Raw genomic sequence first — 25,953 nt, 5'->3', positions numbered from 1 at the left:
ATAAAATTCCATTAAAAACACGATTTTGCCATGTTTTAATTCACACCCATAACTAGATGGTTTCACCCTACCTACTACATCCATATCTTCTTTTCCCCAAGGTATGCTCTGATGAAATTACTTCATCCTTGGCTATCCAGTAAGCACATGCTACAAACTCTCTAGCAGTCATGAAGTAGCAAATCTGAGAAAGAAGCTCCTCTCATACAAAATATGGCCAGATTTCTTCAGTCACTTTATTTCTATTCTGCTACCTTTCCCCTTTCTCCAACAGCTTACCACTAATGGATTCCACGTCACTCCCATCCTTGTAGCATTATTCTTTAGCACAGTTTCATCTAATACTCTGCTCAATATTATTCTCTTCTTTCATGGTTTTCTCTTTTCCTGTCTTAGCTCACCAGTTCTTTATAACCTCAGCCAGGCTAACAGGCTTTGATGCTGACATTTTAGCTGCTAGAAAATATGACTTGTCATACACGGAAGCCACCTGGAAGTCTCTGAGCCTACTGTGGGAATGCCCTAGAAGCATGAAACACTCCACTGTTCTGCTTCATCAGGTCACTGCATGTCCTTTAATTGTATGCTACTACATAATAGAGGCCCATACTAAATCACTACTTAGCTAACACTGGGAAAGCCTACATTAAAGAGGTATATTAAAAGATGATAAAAAGCTTTAGGGCCCATTTAATATTTATGTTGTGCCATAGGAATTACAGGGAACAGGAGACTTTGAATAAAGAATATGACAGATACAGATTCACACACATTGATAAAATAAGGAAATTAGGTTAGTAAATGTTTAAGAACATTATGAATTCAGCTTTAACCAATAATTGATATAAATATCAGTTAAAGGGACATCTGCTTCTGGGCCAAGATGTGGTAACAAGGACCAGATTTATCCCCTGACCTCAACCAACCAAAAAAAGACAAAATACGTGAAAAAAAAAAAAATCCTTGAGAGACAGAAAAGAAATAAAGTGAGCCCTACTGCCCCAGCTTACTGCCTTGAGAGCTTCCCAAGCCACAGGAGATGAAGTATGGGAAACCCAGGTGAGGCATGGCAGACTCTGAGTTGAGGAGATGGAGCTGAGAGTCTGAGGTGATCAAAGTGGCTAGTGTTTGTGGGACAAAATACTGGAGGGGAGAGAGCTACTCAGACTCCAAGGGGCTCCAGAGATCTACATAAGGTCTCTCTTGAGTAATTAGCTGAATGCTGATCAGCACATGTACGTGAGGAAACTAACCAAGACGGAGGCAAGACCATCCAAAAGGATTCCTAGCACTAACACAAAGCCAAGAAAAATGCCTATCTGGAAAAAAAGCCAGACTAAAAAAAAGTCTCATGATTCATGGGGCTTTGTGGAGAGTGCACAGAAAGATCTTGCCAGAGTAGTTTTGCAGGCAGTTTTCAACTAGGGGCAATTCTCCTCACCTCTCTGGGACATCCGGCAATGTCTAGAGACATTTTTGGTTGTCACAACTGGTGGGTGCGGAAGCGCTGCTACTACTACTGGCATCTAGAGTATAAGCCAGGGATGCTGTTAAATATTCTATTAATGCACAGGACTACCCCCTTGCCCAGTGAAGAATTATTTGGCCCAAAATGTCATGGTACTGCTATGGAGAAACCCTATCCTGGACTAAACATGTCTTTGGTCCAGCCTAACAAGTCTTTTTTTCTTTTTTTTAGATAGAGTCTCGTACTGTCGCCCCAGTTAGAGTGTAGTGATGTCATCGTAGCTCATTGCAACCTCAAACTCCTGGGCTCAAGCAATCCTCCTGCCTCAGCCTCCCAAGTAGCTAGGACTATAGGCATGTGCCATCACGCAGCTTATTTTTCTATTTTTTTTGTAGAGACAGGGTCTTGCTCTTGCTCAGGCTGGTCTTAAACTCCTGAGCTCAAGTGATCCTCCCGACTTGCCTAGGATTACAAGTATGAGTCATAACACTTGGCCTCTCAGCCTAACAAATCTTAAAAGGAAGACTCAAAAAGATCAAATTGTTTTCAAGTAACTTAACTGCATCCCACAACAAATCTCAAGAATGTTAATAGAAGTATTCAGAACCCAACAAAGAATTTACAATGTCTGGCATCCAGTAAAACATTATCAAGCATGCAAAACAACAGGAAACTTACCACTTATAATGAGGAGAAAAATCAATCAATCAAGATCACCTCAGAACTGACAAAGATAATAGAATTGGGAGATAAAGAAATTAACACAGTTATGATAATTGTGTATTACACATGTTCACAAAATTAAATAGAGAAATAGACACATAAAAAGACCTAACTCAAACTTCTAGAGATATGCTGGATGGGATTAATAGCTGATCAGACATTGCAAAAGATAAGAGCAATAAATGTGAAACATAACAATAGAAACTACTCAAAATGAGACACAGAAAGAAAAGAAAATTTTAAAGAGAGTATTATTCAGTCTTAAGAAGGAAGGAAATTCTGACACATGCTACAACATGGATGAACCTTAAAGACTTTATGCTAAGTGAAATAAGCCAGTCACAAAAGGACAAATATTGTATGATTCCACTAACAGGAGGTACTTAGAGTAGTGAATTTCATAGAGATAGAAAGTAGAATGGTGGTTGTCAGGGGCTGGGGACAGGGAGAATGGAGTCATTGTTTAATGGGTAGAATTTCAGTTTGGATTCAGTTAATGGCTGCATAACAATGTGAACGTACTTAATGCTACTGAACTGTACACTTTAAGAATGGTTAAAATGATAAATTTTATGTATTATGCCACAATAAAAAAAAACCCCAGAACGTCAGTGAGAGGTGGGACAACTTCCAACAGCCTAACATACATGTAATTAGAGTCTCCAAAGGAGAAGAAAGGAGAGAGAAAAATATTTGAAGTAACAATGGCAAAAAATTTTCCAAATTTGGTGAAAACTATAAACGCACGTATCTAAGAAGCTCCCAACATAAGAAACAAGAAGAAAAATACACCAAGGCATATCATAATCAAATTGCTCAAAAAGTGACAATGAGAAAATCTTAAAAACAAAAAGAGAAAATAGATACATTATGTACATAGTAACAAAGGTAAGAATGATAGCAGATTTCTCACCGGGAACAAGGCAAGCTAGAATACAATGAAACAACACCTTTAAAGTACTGAAAGAAAACAAAATGTCATCATATACTTCTATGCCCAGTGAAGTATCTTTCAAAAGCAAAGTTGAAATAAATACTTTTTAAGACACACAAAAGCTGAACAATTTCATCACCAGCAGACATGCACTACAAGAAATGTTAAAGGAAGTTCTTCAGGCAGAATGAAAATATGAATCTTTGGTGATGAAGAACACCAGAAATGGTAACCACATGGGTAAATATATAATTTTTTCCTTATTATTTAAATTTCTTGGCCGGGCATGGTGGCTCACACCTGTACTCCTAGCACTCTGGGAGGCTGAGGAAGGCGGATCATTTGAGCTCAGGAGTTTAAGATCAGCCTGAGCAAGAGCAAGACCTCATCTCTACTAAAAAAATAGAAAGAAATTAGCTGGACAACTAAAAATACATAGAAAAAAATTAGCCGGGCATGGTGGTGGCACATGCCTGTAGTCCCAGCTACTTGGGAGGCTGAGCAGTAGGATTGCATGAGCCCAGGAATTTGAGGTTGCTGAGCTAGGCTGATGCCACAGCACTCTAGCCCAGACAACAGAGTGAGACTCTGTCTCAAAAAAATAAAAAAAAAAAGAAAGAAAGCAATACATTTCTTTAAAAGATAATTTGCTGTTTAAAGAAAAACAATAACAATGGAATATTGGATGTACAGCATATGCAAAAGTAAAATATACGTCAACGGTAGCAAAAAGGTTAGGAGAAATGCAAATATATTAATGACTGCTAAAATAATACAACCAAGAAGCTAGATTAAGTGAAAATGAAATCCAAAGCTGGAGGAAATAATAAAGATGAGAGCATAAATCAATAATAAAGATAACATACACAATAAAGCCAAATCAATGAAACCAAAAGCTGGATCTTTGAAAAGATAACATTGGTAAATTTCTATCCAAATGATCAGGGGGAAAAAGAGAAAAGATATAAATTAGCAGCGTTAGGAATGAGAGTTGTGACATCATTACAGATTCTACAGATATTATTTAAAGGATAATAAGAGAATATTGTAAACTTTATGCAAATAAGTTGAATGAAATGGACAAATTCCTTGAAAGATACAAATTACACTGAAGAAAAACTAATAGCCTCAATAACTCTATATCTATTAAAGAAATTAAATATATAGCTAAAAATATTCTTACAAAGAAAATTGCAGGCCCAGAGGCCTTCACTTGTAAGTTCTAAAAGCATTTAATGAAGAAATAATACCAATTCTCTACATGCTGTTCCAGAAAAACGAGGGAATATTTCTGAATTCATTCTATGAGTCCAGTATTATCCTGATACCAAAACCAGAAGAAGAAATTACTAGAAATAAAACTACAGACCAATATCCTCATGAACATAGATGCAAAAGTTCTAAACAAATTTTATCAAATCAAATCTAACAATATGTAAAGAGGATAATACATCTTAACCAAGTGGTATTTATCTCAAGATTGCAAAGTTGGTTTAACACTTGAAAAATCAAAATAATTCACCATATTAACAAGCTAAAACTGAGAAACTACATGATCATCTCAAAAGATGCAGAACAGCATTTGACAAAATGCAACATTCATTTCTGATAAAAGCTCTCAGTAAACTAGGAACTTCATCCACTCGATAATGGGCATCTTTGAAAAACCTACAGCTAACATAATACCCAACGGTGAAAGGCTGAATGCTTTCCTCCTAGTATCAGGCAAGACTGTCATTCTCACCACTTCCATGAAACATTAGAAGTTCTGGCAGTGCAAGGAGACAAAAAGAACTAAAAGGCACACAGACTGAAAAGGAAGAAATAAAACTGTACTTGCAGATAACTTGATCATTTATATAGAAATTTCAATAGAATCTACCAAAAAAAAGTTACTAGAATAAATCAGTTTAACAAGATTGCTAGATGTAAGATCAACACACAAAAATCAGTTGTATTTATATACACTAGCAACAAACAATCAAAAATTGAGATTTATAAAACAATACCATTTACAACAGCATCAAAAAAATATATGAAATACCCAAGGATAAATCTGACAAAACATGGGAAAGACCTGTATACTGAAAACTATAAAACACTGTTGAGAGAAATTAAAGACCTAAATAGTGAGAGATGATGGGAAAGTCAGAAAACTCAATACTGTTGTCAATTCTCCCCAAACTGATCTATAGATTTAATACAATTCCAATCAAAATCCCAATAGGCTTTTTGGTAGATATTGATAAACTTATTTCATAACTTCATATGGAAATGCAAAGAACCCAGAATAACCAAAATAACTTTGAAAAAGAACAAATTCAGATGGCTGATTTCAAGACTTATTACATGGCTACCTGTATTTGTTCTCTATTGCTGTATAATAAAGTACCATAAACTTAGTGGCCACTCAAATTCCTCGTTACGTGGCCCACTCTTAACCTGAGAACCAGCAGCTTCTCCAGCGTTTGGAATCTCTTTCTCCAGGAAAAGCCCAATTCCTTCTAAAAGCTTCCTAATTAAGTCAGGTCTACCAAGGATAATCTCCCTTTCTTAGTCAACTGTGACATATAACACAACATAATCACAGGAGTGATATCCCATGATTGGGAGGAATTTCAGGTCCCTCCCATTATACAAGGGCATAGGTCATTAGGGGTCATTTAGACTTCTGCCTATCGTGGTACCCTAATCAAGACAAAATGTTATTGGCATAAAGAAAAACAAATCAACAAAACAGAACAGAGTCCAGAAATAGGCCCATACATTTATAAATATCTGATTTTCTACAAATGTGGAAAGGCAATTCAGTGGAAAAAGCATAATCTTTTCCTCAAATGATGCTGGAACAAGTGTACGTCCGTATGCAAAAAACATCAATCCACACCTCCCACCACATATAAAATTTCACTCAAAATAGATCACAGACCTCATTTAAAAACTAAGACTAGAAAACTTCTAGAAGAAAACATAGGAGAAAATCTTTCTGACCTTGGTTAAGCAAAGATCTCTTAGCTGTGACACCAAACGCAAAATCTATATAAGAACAAATTGATGAATTGAACTTTCTCTCTCTAGGTCAGGGACTGAAGAAGGATTTTTACGGTTTTTAGTCTGCAAATTTCTGCACTATTTGAGTGCTTCTATTAAAGTATTTCTATAACTGAAGAACATAAAAAAATTTAAAACAACTCCCTAGAGATTCACTGCTTGTAATTTGTATTTCTCTCATGTACAAAACGTTCTATAAAGAGAAATCATACCATATATAATTCTGTATCATTTTACTTGATATTATTACATGAATCCTGCCTAAAGTTATTAAATATCCTTTGAAAATACAGTTTTGAGATATTCCATTTTATGACTACACAATAATTTGTCCATCTCCCTATGTTGGCAATTGTTCACTATTTTATTACTAATATAAATAGCAGTGCAGTGCCTTAGGTTAGATTTCTAGAAGTAGAATAACTATATCAAAGAATCTGATTTAAAACACTAACCCTCAGTTACATCATTAAAGCTTAACCCACATTAAAGAACATTACATGCAAAGCCTGGTACTTATCCAAAATGTTAATTGGTACGTATAAAGGAAACATTTCAACTTGAGATAAAATTTAAAAGAAGTATGGCTGGGTGCGGTGGTTGATGCCTGTAATCCTAGCACTTTGGGAGGCTGAGGTGGGAGGATTGCTTGAGCTCAGGAGTTCGAGACCAGCGTGGGCAAGAGTGAGAACCCATCTCTACTGGAAATAGAAAAGAATTAGCCGAGCATCATAGCACGAGCTGGTAGTTCCAGCTACTCGGGAGGCTGAGGCAGGAGGATCACTTGAGCCCAGGAGTTTGAGGTTGCAGTGAGCTATGATGACACCACTGCATTCTACCTGGGGTGACAGAGGGAGACTGTCTCAAAAAAAATAAAAATAAATAAATAAAACCCCCACCCTTTAAAAAAATAAAAATAAAAGAAGTATATTCCGAAATCATGAACAATTAAGAAATTACTTAAGTATTAAAGGTCAAACAGTATTATCACAGTGCTGAGAGAACAGTCCCTGCCCGCAGAATCTGATTACCAATAGAGATTATTTAAACTTAGTTCCAAGTCACAGATAACAGACACAAATGCAGCTGACTGCTCTGTACAATGTGGAACAAAATATATCTTATCTTTCGGGTAGACTCTGGTTAGAAATTTTTGAAAACTGTAAAAAAAAAAAAATAATGCAGCTTTCAGCAAGTCAACTCTTTACTAGAAAATTTGTTTCTTTTCTTTCTAAACAAATTTAGGTCATACTAATTAGAGATTTCAGTAGCCTAAGAGCAAAATAACTCAGTATATTTTCTAGGATATTCTTATCTCCGTGCTTGAAAAAAAAAAGCTTATCATAAACATAATAACATAAGCATAGCAATTCTTTTTTTTTTTTTTTTTTTTTGAGACAGAGTCTCACTCTGTTGCCCAGGCTAGAGCGAGTGCCGTGGCATCAGCCTAGCTCACAGCAACCTCAAACTCCTGAGCTCAAGCGATCCTCCTGTCTCAGCCTCCCGAGTAGCTGGGACTACAGGCATGCACCACCATGCCCGGCTAATATTTTTTATATATATTTTTAGCTGTCCATATCATTTCTTTCTATTTTTAGTAGAGATGGGGTCTCGGTCTTGCTCAGGCTGGGTCTCGAACTCCTGAGCTCAAACGATCCGCCCACCTCGGCCTCCCAGAGTGCTAGGATTACAGGCGTGAGCCACCGCGCCCGGCCAAGCATAGCAATTCTTAATCGACTTTAATGCATCCCATTAGAGTGACCCAGATCTCTTCACAATAATATAAATATCTAAATTGTTTCCTACCATATTAAAACTGCAAATACTATATGTTAGGTTTAACCAACTAAGCACAATCAGCCCATAACTGCAAAAAGAGATTTGACTTTGCCCCTATTATACCTCTGTGACTGATCAGTTGCAGGACAATCTGGCCACTACTGGAAATGGTGATTTGCTTAAAGGGAGCATTACCATCTATGAATCACCACTGACTCAGTGTCTGTAGCAGATATTATCAAATGGCACTCAGCATCCTTTCCAACCCCCCTCTAGTTGTCTTTTCCCACTACAGAGCCTGAAGAGCTAAAAATTATTCCCCAGGGTCCCTTGCAACCAGGGCTCCAAATGTGAATCAGGTTCAGCCAACTAGATGCTCATGAGATGTGGAGAGCAGAGGGTGAAACAGGGGCCGTTTTATTGACATTTTGTCTATCCACAAGAAGGACTGTGGAAATGTTGCTTTGTGTGTATGCATAATTCTCCAATCACTAACTGTGTGAGGGTGAGGAAGCAGGTGCAGTTGTGGGGCAAGCAGTACTGGTTTCCTAATATCTGCATGGCAGATATGATATGTTCTTTTCTCTGTGTGTGGTAAACTATATATAATGTAAAATTTACCATATTAACCAGATTAAATATACAGTTATGTGGGTGGCATTAAGTACCTTCACATTGTTGTGCAACCCTTATCACTACTCATCTCCAGAACTTTTTCATTACCCTCAGCAAAAACTCTCTGTACCCATTAAGAAATAACTCCCTCTCACCCTTACCCTCAGCCCCTGCTATGAATTCCCCTATTCTAGATATTTCATATAAGTAGAATCATGTAATACTTGTCCTTTTCTGTCTGGCTTATTTTACTTGGTATAATATCTTCAAGACTTATTCATGTTGTGGCATATGTCAGAATTTCCTTCTTTTTTAAAGCTGAACAATAGCTCATTGTATGTATAAATCACGTTATTTACCCACTTATCTGTCCATGGAGACTTCGGTTGCTTCCACCTTTTGGCTATTGTGAATAATGAATGCTGCTCTGAACATGGGTATACAAATATCTGTTCAAGTCCCTGTTTTCATTTCTTTTGGGTATATACCTAGAATTGGAATTGCTAGCTCATACAGTAATTCTGTTTAATTTTTTGAGGAGTCACCATATTGTTTTCCACAGTGCTGTACCATTTTATTAATACATTCCCACCAGCAATATGCACAAAGTATTCTAATTTCTCCACATTCTTGCCAACATTTGTTATTTTGTGTCTGTTTTTTTTTTAAACAACAGCCATTATAATGAGTATAAAGTGGTATTTCACCGTGGTTTTGATATGATTTCGGTAATGATTAGTGATGCTGAACTTCTTTTCATATGCTTATTGGACATTATTTATACCTTCCTTGGAGAAATGCCTACTCAAGTTCTTTGCCCATTTTTAAATTGAGCTGTTTGGGTTTTTTGGTATTGAAATGGTATGTTCTTAAACTCAGTAGTTTATGCTGGCCTCCTTATAACAACTTCCTGATTGCGGCAAAGGTAACACCCCTCTGACAAGCCAATTCAAATATTGTGCTAGAAGTCATTCCTAGCAGGCCAGACCAGAGCAGTTTCTCTCTCTTGCAACTGAACCCTGACTCATTATAACAGTGTAGGCCCCTTCAGTCTTTTGAGTTGTCATCTTTCAGAGCAAGTGAAGTCCCCAAAATTAAAGCCTTCAAGCTCTCATAAAGTCCACATTCTAGTTCAATTTTAGGTAAAAGCAGAGTAAGTTTATATTTTTTCCTTCACTTTCCTGGGAAACTAAGCAGGATATGGTTTTCAGCTCTCTTCTCCCTAATTATATGTACTTTTGCATTCTTTGGAATGAATGACATGTTTTATTTCAATAAGCACTCAACCAAGCACTTAGTGTCATTGGAAAAAAGACTGCAATAGTAAAATGTTCCATTAATAATTTAAACAAAACAAAGGCTCTGACCTGGCCACTTAATCTAATAAATAGTAGTATCAACAATAAGAAAGTAGACAAATATCTCACTACAAATGAAAGAAAAAGAAAAGAGGAGGAAAGACAAAATAAGAATGTCTCTAGCAGAAAAAAAAGGTAGCACCTAGTGCAGCAGGAGAGCTTAGTGGGTTTTTGCTTAGTAGGTCATTTTTGTTCTATTTTTAGGGAAGATGGTAGGGCTGACCAAGAAGATTACTAAGGCCTATATGATTGGCCATGGTAGATTCTCAGGCATTTATTAAATAAATGTACAAAAATGGAAGCAGCAATCAAAATAATTTAGTAACTCACTCAATTCCCCAATTATTTTGCTTATTTATTCTTTTTAGAGACGGGGTCTTGCTGTCACCAAGGCTGGAGTGCAGTGGCATGATCAACAACTCACTGCAGCCTCGAGCTCCTTGGCTTTAAGTGATCTTCCTGCTTTATCCTCCCAACCAGCTGTCAATTACCCAATTTTTCAAGGTTTTATTTTATTTACAGTTGACATATAATAACTATACATGTTTATGAAGTACAGTGTAATGTTTCAATACATGTATACATTGTATATCATACACACATTGTATAATGTATACATACACAGACATATAAACATGGGAGTGCAGATATCTCTTCAACATACTGATTTCATTTCCTTTGGATATATACCCAGTATTGGGATTGCGGGATCATATGGTAGTCCTATGTTTAATTTTTTGACAAATCTCTGTACTGTTTTTCTTTTTTATTTTTATTTATTTATTTATTTATTTTTTTGAGACAGAGTCTCGCTCTGTTGCCCGGGCTAGAGTGAGTGCCGTGGCGTCAGCCTAGCTCACAGCAACCTCAAACTCCTGGGCTTAAGCGATCCTACTGCCTCAGCCTCCCGAGTAGCTGGGACTACAGGCATGCGCCACCATGCCCGGCTAATTTTTTGTATATATATTTTAGTTGTCCATATAATTTCTTTCTATTTTTGGTAGAGACGGGGTCTTGCTCTTGCTCAGGCTGGTCTCGAACTCCTGACCTCGAGCGATCCACCCGCCTCGGCCTCCCAGAGTGCTAGGATTACAGGCATGAGCCACCGCGCCCGGCCTGTACTGTTTTTCATAAAGGCCATACTAATTTACATTCCCACCAAGAGTCACACAGGATCATTACACTGATGTTGAAATCAAACTCCAAGAATTTTGACAACTAATTCAGTGCTTTCTACCATTTAATGTTGCTTTTCCTTGCTGCTTTTCCTTGGAGCTAAAGGACAGGTTGAAAATAAAGCTACTAAATCTTACCAGAGATTTAAAGATTTATCATGTATTTTTTTCTTTTAGTATTCGTACCCTATTTTGAAAACATTGCTGAACTGTTTAAGATGAAGACATTATGATATTCACCACAAATACTTTAGTATGCATCTTCTAATAGTAACGAGGATGACTTCCTATAGAAGGACAATACCCATTACCACACCTAAGAAAATTAACCACAATGTCACCCCTAATTATCCCCCAAATGTCTTTTATATCTGTTTCCCCACCAAAATCAGCATTCAATTTAGGTTCATGCATTTCACTTGGTCATTACATCTCTTTAGTCTCTTTTAGTCTAGAACAGTGTCCCTGCTCTTTTTTGGGGGGGGAGGGGGTTGAGTTCAGGGCAGTTCCTTAAAAGAATAACTTACATTCCACATTTGCCTAGTTGTTTATTTCTTCTACTCTTAACCACTATACCATGATGTCAGCGGTTAAGATCACAGCTAAACTTAACATAAATCTCCAATAATAAGGATTCATGTAACTATTTAGTTGGCTTTGGGGATGTTTCTTAAAACATTAATGGCTTTATTTTAACCTTTACCTACTTACTATACACCTAAGGCTTTATAAACAAACCATTTTCGATTATCCCTAAAACTATATAACTTCCTTTTTCTATACAGATGACAAATTCAAATCTGAAGATGTCAAGTGAAACTAGCTAATCATTTTAACTTTAAAGGAGTCCAAAAGAGGATATAAAGAATATCTTTAGGCCTGGTGCAGTGCTCATGCCTATAATCCTAGCACTCTGGGAGGCCAAGGCGGATGGATCGTTTGAGCTCAGGAGTTCGAGACCAGTCTGAGCAAGAGCAAGACTCCGTCTCTACTAAAAATAGAAAGAAATTATATGGACAGCTAAAATATATATAGAAAAATTAGCCGGGCATGGTGGCACATGCCTGTAGTCCCAGCTACTCGGGAGGCTGAGGCAGTAGGATCACTTGAGCCCAGGAGTTTGAGGTTGCTGTAAGCTAGGCTGACGCCACGGCACTCTAGCCTGGACAACAGAGTGAGACTCTGTCTCAAAAAAAAAAAAAAAAAAAAGAAAGAGAATATTTTTAGAATTAGAAGAAAAGCATACCGAAAACAAGATCCCAGTGGTTTTTGGGTGATTCATAATACAGAAAGAAGTATGGAGGAAAGTACAGCTTCTATATTATGAAAGTGTCGACTTTTGTTAAAAGATCCTTTTACACAAGAAGTAATACATTTTCCTCAATGTCTGTCTGAAATCTGTGTTATTTAGGTACCAAAACCAGGTATATGCATGTATATAGCATAATATACATGCTCAATAAATAAGCATGTATTATTTAATTGCTTAATAAAGCTTAATAATTGCTTAATAAAGCAATACAAACAGTTGGATAAAAAAAGCAAATCTTTCCATCTCAAGCTTGCAATTATTCATTTCCCTTAACTTTGTCACTACCACCAGGTCACCAGCCCAGGGTCACCGTGTACTACTCCTAATCAATAACCTTTTCCACTTTCCATGGTAACCACAAATCCATCTTTGTAATAATTCCTTGTTTTTCTTTATAGCTTTACCACCTAAGCATGTATCTATAAACAAAATAGTTTAGTTTTCCACCATTTTATATTTTATATTAATGGAATCATATCACATGTATTCCTTTAATCTTATATAAAGTATACCGCAGAATGCATGTTACAAGAAAGTAAACGAGATTAATTTTAGAGGACTGTTAAATTGATAAAACAGATTTAAGATTCAGAATAATATAGGAAGTGCTAAATAGTCATTTTAATTTGTTCATCTATCCAATATTTATTGTCCACATATTAATACTATATGAAAGGTATTACACTAGGCAATGCGGCATTTGCGTAAATGAATCTGAATCAGATCCTGCCCTCAATGATAATACAGTCTAGAAAGGGATATTAAAGAGTCATTTTAAAAGGAGGTAAAAAGAATTACAGTTGCTAGTTCTTTATATAATGAGCTCACTAAATCCTCAAAAGATTAATAAAGTAGATACTTACATAACTTGTTAAAAAATTAGAAAGTTAAGGAAGTTGGAAAAACAGAGGTATTTCCAGTTGATGAGATCAGAGTTGAGTTCTTGGAACTGACATTTGAGCTGAGCCTTAAAGGAGGGATGAAATACTGTGGGGATAGAGATGAAGAAATAAAAGTACAAGAGCAAAGATATAAATAAAGGTAGGAAACAGTAGAGAACCATTAGTATGCAAAGGACACAGGGACTATTACCCTTTTGCACTCTAAAGTTTTCTGACAGGTACATTTTTTAAAAAATAGCGTATGTGGACTTCTGCTTACAGGAAGATGGGATAGACATATTTTTTCCTATTACTCCATGGAAATTATATATAAAATAAACATAAGAATACTGAAAAGCAGAGAAGTAGGCAGACTAGCTAGGCACCTTGGGACCCAAGAAAACATCACAGTAGTGAGCTCTCTGAGTGTTTTTGTTTGTTACTTTGTTTGTTTGTTTGTTTGTTTTGCCACATATATTCCAGACTGGTTACTGGAGAAGCAGCAACCCAGAAATGCTGACAGATGCAAACAAAAAGAGCTCCAAGAAAAGCTAGTTTTCTCCAGCCAAAGGACCAGAAAAGAGGCAGCCTAGCAAGACATAAAACTTTTAGACAATAACCGCCCTATTCCAGCAAAATCCCACAGCAAAAAAACTGGCCCCATTTCCACCCCTACCCCAACCATCAAAGGCCAAATCGACAGCCTAGATTTTTAATCTTATCAGGCTATCATCCAGCCCTATCTCCTGCTATATCAGAGAAGGCCAAAAAGAAAGCTGGGCCTGTCATACTGCCTAGCAGTAACAAGTCTCTCTCTGCCCTAACATGGTGTTAGGAAAGACCGTGTGGGCAACCTGGACTTCTATCCAGCACTGATAAGGCACCCTTCCCTCTCCTTGCTGAGGTGCTTGCTGTCAGAGGAGGCCTGAGGAGAGTCAGGACTAACACCACTGCTCAGTGGTAGTAACAAGGCCATCCACAAGCCCCATCACCTCTACTCTGTCACCCCGACCCCAACCAGGGGAGCAAGAATGAGGTGCTTATCTCTTTCCCAGCCAGCTAGGTAGAAAACCTGAACCATTACCTGGTACCATGGAGGTGGCATCTGCAGAAAATCACAATAGGAGGGACCAATATCTCTCATGAATATATATGTAAAAATCCTTAACAAAATATTAACAAATAGAATTCAGCAATATATAAAAAGAATTATATACCATCACCAAACAGGATTTATTCCAGGGATATAAGGCTGGTTCAATATTTGAAAATCAAACAATGCAACGCTAACCAGCTAAAGAAGAAAAAAACACAAGAGCATAAATTGATGCAGACAAAGCATCCCACAAAATTTTTATCATGATCACCCATTCCTGGTAAAAATTGTCAGAAAACTAGGAATAGATGAGAAATTCTTAATTTGGCAAAGAATATCTATAAAAAAACCTTCAGCTAACATCCTATTTAACAGGGAAAGATTGCAGGCTTTCTCCCTTAGGTCAGGAACAAGGTAAGGATGTCCACTCTCAATATTACTATTCAACCTAAGTTTTAGCCAGTGCAATAAGGCAAGAAAAGGAAATCAAAAATATACACAGTAGAAATGAAGAAATAAAAATATTCCAATTTGCTGATAATATGATAGTCTACCTAAAAAACCCCAAAGAATCTACAAAAAGACTCCTAGAACTAATAAGCAAGTTCAGTAATGTTGTGGGACACAAAAATCAACATATAAAAATCAATTGTATTTCTACATACTAACAATGAACACATGGATAAAGAAACTAAAAATATAAAATCACTTATAGTCACTCAAAAAAAAAGAAATATTTAGATAAATCTAACAAAACATGTACAGGATCTATATGTTGAAAATTACTAAATCCTGTTGAAAGAAACCTCAAAAGACCTAAATAAATGAAGAGATAGTCCATGTTTATGGCTTAGACTCAACATAGTAAAGATGTCCATTCTTTTCAAAGTGATATACAGGTTTAACACAATTCCTATAAAAATACCAGCAAGACATTTTTGTAGATACAGACAAGATTATCCTAAAATTCATATGGAAAGGTAAAGGAACTAGAATAGCTTACATAATTCTGAATAAGAATAAAAGCGAGGGAAATCACTCTACCTAATTTCAAGACTTATTATATAACTATAGCAATCAAAACTATATGGTATTGGTAGAAGTACAGATATATAGATCACCGGAACAGAACAGAGAACCCAAAAATAGCCCCACACAAGTATGCCCAATTGATTTTTGACAAAGGTACAAAAGCAATGCAATGGTAGATATTTGAAAAATAGTGCCAGAACAATTAGATATCCATGAACACAAATAAAAAAAGAAAACCCAAAAAACAAAAAACTTTGACCAAACCTCATACCTTATATAAAATTTAATTCAAAAGGGACTATAGATTTAAATGTGAAGTGTAAAACTACAAAACTTTTAGACAATAAATAACATAGGAGAAAACTTCCCAAACTTAGGGCAAAGACTTCCTAAACATGACACCCAAAAGCACAATTAAAAAAAAAAAAAATCAATAAATTGGACTTCACAAAATTAAAAGCTTTTACTTTACAAAAGATCCTATGAAGAGAACGCAAAGATAAGTTACAGACTGGTAGAAAATAGGCCCGGCGTGGTAGCTCACACCTGTAATCCTAGCACTCTGGGAGGCCTAGGCGGGAGGATGGTTTGAGCTCAGGAGTTTGAGACCAGCCTGAGCAAGAGTGAGACCCCATCTCTACTAAAAAAAAAAAAAAAAATAGAAAGAAATTAGCTAGACAACTAAAAATATATACATAAAAAATTGGCCAGGCATGGTGGCGCATGCCTGTAGTCCCAGCTACTTGGGAGGCTGAGGCAGGAGAATCACTTGAGCCAGGAGTTTGAGGTTGCTGTGAGCTAGGCTGATGTCATGGAACTCTAGCCTGGGCAATGGAGTGAGACTCTGTCTCAAAAAAAAAAAAAAAAAAGTTGCCATATTTATAAACTACATACATATGAGAAAGGACTCATATCTATAAAGAACTCTCAAAATTAAACAGTAAAAAAAAAAAAAAATCCCAATTAGAAAATGGGCAAAAGACGTGAAGAAGCATGGAATCAAAGAAGATATACAAATGGTTAATGAGCACATGAAAAGATGTTCAACATCACTAGCCACTAAGGAAATGCAAATAAAGACTATGATGAGCATTACTATACACCTACTAGAACAGCAAAAATAAATTGTGACAATATGAAATGCTGTCAAGGATACAGAGAAACTGGATCTCTCATACATTGTGGGTGGGAATGTAAAATTGTACAGCCATGCTGGAAAACAGTTTGGCAGTTTCTTAAAAAACTAAACACTTAACATACAACCCAGCAACTGCAATCCTGAGAAATGAACTTATATCTACACAAAAACCTATACACAAATGTTCATAGCAGCATTACTTGTAATAGCCAAAACAAAATATCCTACAATATGTGAATAATTAAACAAACTGTGGTATACACATACCATGGGATACTACTCAGCAATAAAAATGAATAAACTATTGATACACACAATAACTGGCATGGGACTCAAGGGCATTATGCTAAGTGAAAAAAAAAGCCAATCTCAAAAGGTCACACATTGTACGATCCATTTATGTAACATTCTAAAAATGGCCAAAATTATACAAATGGAAAACAGAATAGTGATTGCTGGGGGTGAGAAATGGTATGTGTCAAGAGTTGGGGGAAAGTATAAAGGGGTTGCCCAGGGAGATCTTTGTAGCAATAGAATAGTTCTGTATCCTGATTAGGACAATGGTTACATGAATCATGCATGATAAAATGACACAGACCTGTACATACACATGGAACCAATGTCAATTTCCTAATTTCAATACGGTATAACTATTGTAAGGTATAACTATTGCAGGAAACTGAGTGAAAGGTACAGAGACTCTGTACTATCTTTGCAGCTTCCCGTGAATGAATCTATAATTATTTCAAAATAAAAGGTTTAAAAAGGAAACACAGGTCCTAAAAAATAGCATATGGAGCATATATGTATATTTTTTAAATAAATAAATATCAAACTATTAATATTTATGCCTTGGATGGGCTCTTTTTTCACTCTCTACATTAAATATTTCTAAAATTTCTATATTTTATACAATGAGCATGTTAACACTTGGTAATCACAGAGAAAAGGTTTTTTAAGAAAATGAAAATAATATTATTTCTCACTGTTTGAAGCCAACCACACTTAAACAGATATAAATAGAAAATTAAGAAATCAATTAAATTCAATTAACCCATGTATGCATATGCACACTAAATAAAAGACAAGAAATAGTGAGGTAACCGACAAAACCAATACATCTAAGAAAAGATCTGATTACAGATCCAGCTCCATCACACATTAACAGTGTGACTTTGGAAAATAGCCTAACCTTTATATTGTAGGGGATCACCAGATTACAAACAGAAACTAATCTGAAACATTAAACACATTACATGTTTTGTAAATCAGGATGGGCAGAATTCTTATGTTAGAATTGGAAGTGACCTGAGAAACAGTACAATTCCTCAATTTACAGCCAAAGAAACTAAGACTAGAGAGTAAAATAAATTTCACACAGCTATTTGCCAACAGAATCTGACATAAAACCCACAAAACGTAGTATTTAAGAGTGTGCTGGTAGAGAAGGGGAAGGAGTGAGAAAAAGAAAAGAAAAAAAGAGTGCTGGCTCTAGAATCAAACTGCCTAGGTTCAAACTCTAGGTTTACCACTCACAGCTATATGAACATGCAGAAGTTATATAACTTCCTTGGGCCTCACTGTCTTTATCTGTAGAAAGAGGAGAATACTAGTTCCTATTTTATAGGCTTGTTGTGAAGATTACATGGAATAACGCATATAGTGTACTTACAATAATGCTTGGCAAATAGAAATTGCTCAATAAATGTAAATTAGTATTGTCATTGTCATCAAGTTCTCTTTATTCTATACAATGTTGCCCTCGGCCTGAAATTAAATTAGGATAATCATCTATCAACAATAGCTATGGGGCAACGGAAACTCTTTTTTTTTTTTTTTTTTTTTTTTGGAGACAAGTCTCACTCTGTTGCCCAGAATAGAGTGCTGTGGCATCAGCCTGGCTCACAGCAACCTCAAACTCCTGGGCTCAAGCGATCCTAATGCCTCAGCCTCCCGAGTAGCTGGGACTACAGGCATGCGCCACCATGCCCGGCTAATTTTTTCTATATATTTTTAGTTGTCCAGCTAATTTCTTTCTACTTTTAGTAGAGACGGGGTCTCGCTCTTGCTCAGGCTGGTCTTGAACTCCTGACCTCGAGCGATCCTCCTGCCTCGGCCTCCCAGTGTGTTAGGATTATAGGCGTGAGCCACCACACTCAGCCAGAAACTCTTAACACTTGAAAACTTTGGATTGATACAAAATACATATGAATACTTGAAAACAATGGCTCAATCTTATAAAGATTCCGCTCAAGATAGAATTAGTTTTCAGCAAAACAACAATGTAATTAAGTAACATAAACTGAGACAGAATAACAATAACAATGCAATAGTATTTCCAGTTACCCAATGCAGAATTCTACACATCAACATGCGCTTCTACCATAAAGACTTCTTTAATGTAAAATTTATTACATAAAAGTATTTCAACAGGAGCATACCACTCACCAACATTTTTAAAAGTATGTCAGTGATGCAACTGATTACTGCTAATACCTAAAAGCACTCCTGTACAGTTTGGGAAGAAACTGGGAAACTTCCTCAAGTGACAGGCTCTAATAACTGGAAAGACACAAACTATTCCACTGGGTTTAATTATACCAAAACGTAAGAGACCAAAATGGCTTATAATTTATCATTAGACAATCTTTAAAATACAGAGGATATATCAACGAAATGAAACTTTACTCTCTCTTTAATTTTACAGAACCAATGTTCATGTTCAGACAGTGATTATGGTGACTTAAATATGCTGGATTTTTCTTGTAGTTTCACTTGATTGTGTGCATACAAAATACTCCAAAATACTGGAGAACAGCCACCTGAAGCAATTGTCCTCTACCTTGAAATTCTGCGGTTGTCTTTAAAAGCCATACATTCAAATGCCCCTAAAGTAATTCACAATTGATGAACTTGATTCATAAATACAAAGTGATATTTTTGGAAGTTATTACTGATTTGGTATACAGTAAAATTTTTTTAAAGTTATGGTTTCCAAGCGATGTATAAAATCTTAAAATCATATCCTAAAGCATAAAATGAGGAAGAGATTTAAAAAATTATATGAAATTAGTGTTAATACATTTTCTTTAGGCCAATTATACAGTATAGTTGCACTCAAGCTAAAAATAAGGCTAAATCCAATTTTACCTAATACAGTTTATCTAATATGCACATAATAGATACAAATTATACCAGTTAGTAGATCCATAAACCAGAACATAAAAATAATTCTTATGAAAGCAAAAAGCCAAAACTACAATGGAAAAGGACAAGGTTTACTTTAGGCATTTATGGTCAAAGTTTTTGATAAATAACACTGCAGTTTATGCTATTTGGGATTACCCAGCTTTTTTCATCCTATTTTAAAATTTTTAATCCTAAATGAAAACATTTTCAGTGAGCAAACAAGAAAACATTCTTTTCTCTTTATATTTTTCAAAAGATAGTTTACTTTTTCTTAGTAAGCACAGGGCACTGTTTCCAAAACAGCTATAAAATCTGTTAAAATCACAAAAGTTTCAAAGACCCTGAACCATTTCCTACCAATTCCTACCATTTTGAAACTCTTTAGCTGTGATTTTCTACTGTTTTATGTCCCACTTCTAAGCAGCAGAATTTAGGGCAGCACATTTAAAAAAATTAAATCGCCGCCTCAGTTACATCCTGGCTGCATTCTCTTGGCTGCACTTCAGTTCTGGGACATTTTTGCTGCCCTGACCATGCACTCTTATACGTTACTCAAAAAAAGTTGTCATGTATACCAAAGAACACAAACTTTTTGTGGTTCCAACTTGCCATTAAACTAAGACCTCCACTATCAGGGTGCACCTAATTCTGTACCACATCCAGAACTGTCTCAGCTCAATGAATAAGAACCTGACAGATATCACTGTCCATTTCATATCCTCAGTTATAGCAAATGTTTTTATACGATGATCAAAATTTAGTGGTAATTAGATGAAGGGTTCCTGACCTGGCTGCATGCCACAGCACATCAGTAAAGAAACCAAATGCCTAAAATTCTAATTCTTATTCTAATAAAGCTAGCACTTTAACATATTGATTGGTAAAAATCTTTATTTTTAAATATGCTATATCCCAAGATCCAATCGATATAATGGAAAATGAAAAACTGGCTCAAACTTCAAACTCCATTACATACTGTGAAAATGTATCAGATTGGGGCCCAAATTTTAATGTATGGTTTTGGCACTCTCTGGCTTTCATGCCAATATTATATTGATGGAACCTACATCAATTTAATTTAGTTTCAAAGTTCCTAACTAAAACCAATTTGCAGGTATTTCCAATAATTCAGTGACATAGTTTACCTATAGGAAGACCCTAAATTAGAAAAATTCATGGCAGAAATTCTCCTCCTACTGGAATTTATCTGTCAATAATTTAAAGAGAAAAGTATCAAGATAATGGATACTTATGTTACCACCTCTCTTGTCCTCTGACACAACTCATAAGCTTAACTAAACCACAATAAAAACTTAAGACAAATACAAATATAGTTCACGGCTGCCATAACAACACTGTTTTGAGTGCATATGATAAACACTGTTTTATGGTGAAACACTGTGGTAAAACTATTATAACCAAGTTTTTTTTTAGTTACTAGACACATCATATTACATTCTCTATTGAAGTGATTATTTTACTGGGAAGATCCAGTGTATAGTGAAGTAACAGCATGTCAATAAGGAAGTATAAAGTCACTAAACTCAGCTAGGTTAGGCTTAATATTTGATGATGACGGTGCTGTGCGTAAGGGAGGAGGAGTACAGGAATATTCACACCACAGATCTATTACAAATCCATATCCAAGCATTCAGATGGCAAACTACCAGGGAGCAACAGTGGCAGCATGTAAACACTGATTTGTTCTCCAATTGTGCCTGATCCATGCTCTCCTATTTTTAGTTAACTTCTTGATTTCTCAAGGCCAAGAGAACCACAAGACCTAAAGTAAGAATCACTGTCACAATGATACCTGTAGTCAAATAGCTTTTTCTGTTCTTGCTCTACTATTAGCCATCCATGTGTTATACCCTTAGAGAAAGAAAAACAAGAAAAAGAATCAGGTCCCAACGAGTTCCGAAAACCACATGCGAGCAAAAATTAAAGATATAGCATTTTGTAAATAATGAACACCTTATTTGTAAACAAATATAAACACATGAAAGAAAATGAAAACAATCTAGGTTCCCCCCATCTCTGCAAAAAAGTAAAACATTTAATTTGGGAATGAAATGGTATAGTTCTCTTCTATAACCTAAATCCATTAAAAGAATTACAATGAGCTCATACTGTATTTTTCCATCAAGTATCACAATCTTTCAAGAGCTTCATAGGTAATTTAGCAGAATACAGAACTGCATTCATATCTAAGTCATTTAGATGTCCAAAAAGAATCAAAGCTACAGAAGCTTTAAGTTTAAAAAATCAATTCAATCTTCACTAACAATACACCACCATATGAAAAATGAAGAGGGTACAATCTGAAGATAGGAAAGATTTCCACCTATATGGTAATGGCCATGCTAGGTACACCCACTACCAACACCATATATTACATCAGACCTGAAAGTAAACATCTCACATGAATAGCTAGTTAATATTGCATTCTTATATGACAAAATAAAAATAATAATATTCATTAGAACATCTATGATTTAACAGTTTCTCAAAAAAAGTGCTCAAATTTCAATTCTCAGAAAAGCCATGAAAATGTCTCAATCAATTATGGCAAATTTTTGAAGAAGCATTGAGGATCTAGTGATTAGCAATACAAAAATGTTTACAAACAGTAGTAAAACGTTAGTAAGTTGCAGAATGGGGAGTGTGCTATTTAAATCAAAACTGATTTGTCTGCATGTTCTGCCATTGCAGCCAGGATGGCTTCTTCTGTCTCAGAGAAAATGCTCTACCACAAAACTGATTTTCTTTACAACTAAGTGGCTATGAGAACTGACAAAAGGAAACAAAAATAAAATAACCATTAGGCATGCTAATATATTAATTGTACAATCCCATCTAAAAGTTTCTCTCTTAATTTTGCAGTAACACTAAGATGTAATCTTAATAGAGAGTTTTCTTTTTTCAGTTCAGCAAATTTTTCCACGACAAGGCTTTTATTCAGATATATGTAAAAAGACAGGTCTCCAGAAGATCTCACTCTGGGGAGGGTAAACAGAAACATCAACAGGAATACTATGTAAACTTCTTCAACTAAAGATCATTTTTTATTAAGTTAAAGAAAGGGAAATTAATTTTTTGACAACCTCAGCTAAAAGCAAAGCTAAAAATTCACCTCTCCTTTGAAGAAGGAATTATTATTTCACTGAGCATTTGAAGGTATGTCATATCATCTATACCCATAAACTAATTTAAAAGCTTGTTGCCAATCAGTAAATTATCATCTCAGGAAGATTAAACAGTAGATACCCCTTTAGAGTAGAAAATACTTGAGTAAAAGTTTGGAAATGGCCAACAACACGTCACAAGCCTATAATCAGATAAAAAGTAAAATGAGATGTGGCTAAAGTCAGCAAGGTCTTCTTGGAGGCTTTTTTTTTTTTTTTTTTTGAGACAGAGTCTCAGTCTGTTGCCCAGGCTAGAGTGAGTGCCGTGGCGTCAGCCTAGCTCACAGCAACCTCAAACTCCTGAGCTCAAGTGATCCTCCTGTCTCAGCCTCCCGAGTAGCTGGGACTACAGGCATGCGCCACCATGCCCGGCTAATTTTTTCTATATATATTTTTAGCTGTCCATATAATTTCTTTCTATTTTTAGTAGAGGTGGGGTCTCGCTCTTGCTCAGGCTGGTCTCGAACTCCTGAGCTCAAACGATCCGCCCACCTCGGCCTCCCAAAGTGCTAGGATTACAGGCATGAGCCACCGCGCCCGGCCTTTCTTGGAGGCTTGTTATAATTTAATAATCACAAAATTATTTCTACTTAAGTAAATATAAATATTGCAATCATTATTTTTCTGACACAATTATGTTTTGGTACTACATCTTCTATGAAAAGCATCTGTGTACCCATTTGTTCCAGTTCCACTGGCTGTCAACTACAAGCACCCTTTATCCTTACTTTTCTAGACCACTCTACTAAAAATATTACATATATAATATCTGCAAAATAGTATTTGAATATTGGTTCTGCAAATCCTTCAGTACGCCTCAAATTTTTAAGAGATAATTCCAATCTTGGAGATCAGTGAGAGGAAGATCTGGTAGGTGTCTGCACTGTCGTTATTTTACTTCTAGTGTTATGTGTCGCCCTTAACCCAGACATTTGCATAGACCAAATTTTTACCCCGTGGCAAATACATCCTACTCAAGCTGTGAAAGTAGAACCAGTTCATAATAAGTATCTGTAAAATCCTAGTGTCCAAATTCTTGTTTCAAGTTAATTTTTTAAATGTAAAGGTAATGCATTAAATCTTTTTTAGGATCTAAACTTGCCTAGCATTTACACATTTAAGAAAGAAATACAAAAAAGGCACACCATTAATGTTAGAAGAAACCCTAATGATATCTTTATTTTCAAAATCACTCCTTTCACTACATTTTTCAAACATCACTTCCTCTCCACCACTTCCCCCAGTCCTCTAGGCAAATCAGTGATTAACACCGCCCCTTCCACCCCAGATTCTGAAAAGGATCCCCTGTGCACAAACGAAGAAGTCCCACAATCCAAATGCATCGCCCTAGTGATCTCTGATGCTTCGAAAGGCACCTGTAAAGATGCCAAAGCCTTAAATTAGATCCCGAAGGGCTCCTTTTCTCTCGTGACCACATTTCTCTTTTTCAATGCCTTCCTCAACACTTGAGGCCGGACGACTTCCCACCCCACAGCCCTCCCTCTTCCAGTCAAACCTAAATCCTGCCCTCCATTACCACCGGCCCCACCCCGGTTCCCTCTCCCTCGCCTGGGGTAACAGCGGCCCCGGTTCTGCTCCTCTGACCCTCGCCCCCACTGCCACGGCCCAGACCATCTCTTCCTCCGGGGCCGCGTTCCCGCAGGACCCCGTCGACCTTCTTCCGACCCTACGCTGCTTTCAAAAGCCTCCAAGCTCTTGCCTCTTCGAGTCTTCCGCTCCCTCGCGCCCCTCGGCCTCTGCTAACCCTCTGCCTCCGGCCATCAGCACCCCCTCGGGCCCTCGGCTCAACCACCCCCATTTCCTTCAGATTCCATTCTAGAGCTCACTCTCCATCTCCCCCAACCGACTCTCCGTGGCCCTCCGGGTCCCCGTGGCTCGGCAGCTCCCAGCTCCATCCCCGACTCCCCACTCACCCTCCGCTGCAGGCGCCCCCCAAACTCCCCTCTCCTCGGCCTCAGCTCCCCTCACCTCCGCGGTCGCAGTCGGGCTCCCGGGACCCGCCTCCGAGTCGGCGTCAGAGCCGCCGTCGGAGTCCGGGGTCCTCCCGGCCTCGCCGGAGCTAAGCGCCTCGAGCGGCGGAGGCGGAGCCCGGGGCGGGGAGCCGGGGTCGGGGCGGGGGCGGTGGCGGCTGCGCGCAGGCATCGCCCCGTCCCCAGTCACCGCCGCGCCGGCAGCTGCTCCGGGCCCAAGCGGAACAGCTTCGGGAGGCGGGGCCCTACCGGCGGGAGGAGGAGCTCCACCGGAGGAGGGGCGGGGCCAAAACCGGAATTGACGCGCGGGTCCAGATGGGCCCGAGAAGAAAACCGAGCAGGGGAACTGCAGCAGGAGAGCCCGAGAGCGCATGCGTCGGGCCGGAGGCTAAGGTGGGAGAAGGCAACCGAGCGAGGGGAGATGGGGCCAGGCCTATAGGATTAGTAAATAGGGTTAGGCCTAGGAGGGGGTTATCCTAATTGCTCCGGAGGGGGACAGCTCTGACAGCTCTTCTCCAAAAGCCAACCCCCATGATCGTTATCATTTACTGCCCCATTACTTTCTGACAGTGTCTATGCCAAATGCCACATAAATATCTCATCTAATCCTTGTGCAAACTCTACAAGGTAGATCATACAACACAGACCAAGAAACATATTGCAAGACATATCACTTTAATATGCGCCCAAGCTGGTATTCCAACCCAAAGCTGTGTAACATCAGAACCTATGTTCTTCTCACTCACTGTGCTGCCCCACCCTGGGGGAGGGCCCCCTCCAACCCAGGCCTAGCATTGGCATAAACCAAGTCCAAAGGTAGCTGCAGCCTGGGCTCTAGCCTCTCCTTGGCCTTGCTTCCCCATACAGCGCAGGACCAACTTCAGTGGTTCCGAATGGGGTGGGAGCAGGTTCTGGGGTGATCATGAGTGCAGACTGTTTCTGTAGGATGCCCGGGTATGGCCTTTCCCCTCAAGCTGGACTCAAAGCCTGGGGCAGCTGGGAATCTTCCCACCACAGCTCATATCC

At 37.6% G+C, this 25,953-nt stretch overlaps 1 protein-coding gene across 1 annotated transcript in view; it reads right to left on the bottom strand.

The window, feature by feature from the left end:
- SAMD8 (sterile alpha motif domain containing 8) overlaps positions 1-25,006 on the bottom strand; it is a 46,676-nt gene extending 21,670 nt beyond the window's left edge. The window contains exon 1 of the mRNA XM_069460659.1: positions 24,926-25,006. The gene's annotated coding sequence lies outside the window, so the exon portion shown is untranslated. The remainder of the gene's footprint in view (positions 1-24,925) is intronic.
- Positions 25,007-25,953: the final 947 nt, after the last annotated feature.

This window comes from Eulemur rufifrons, chromosome 28, assembly GCF_041146395.1.
Source record: "Eulemur rufifrons isolate Redbay chromosome 28, OSU_ERuf_1, whole genome shotgun sequence".
Lineage (NCBI taxonomy): Eukaryota > Metazoa > Chordata > Mammalia > Primates > Lemuridae > Eulemur > Eulemur rufifrons.
Note: the sequence above shows the minus strand (reverse complement) of the source record. Positions and strands in the feature narration are given on the sequence as shown.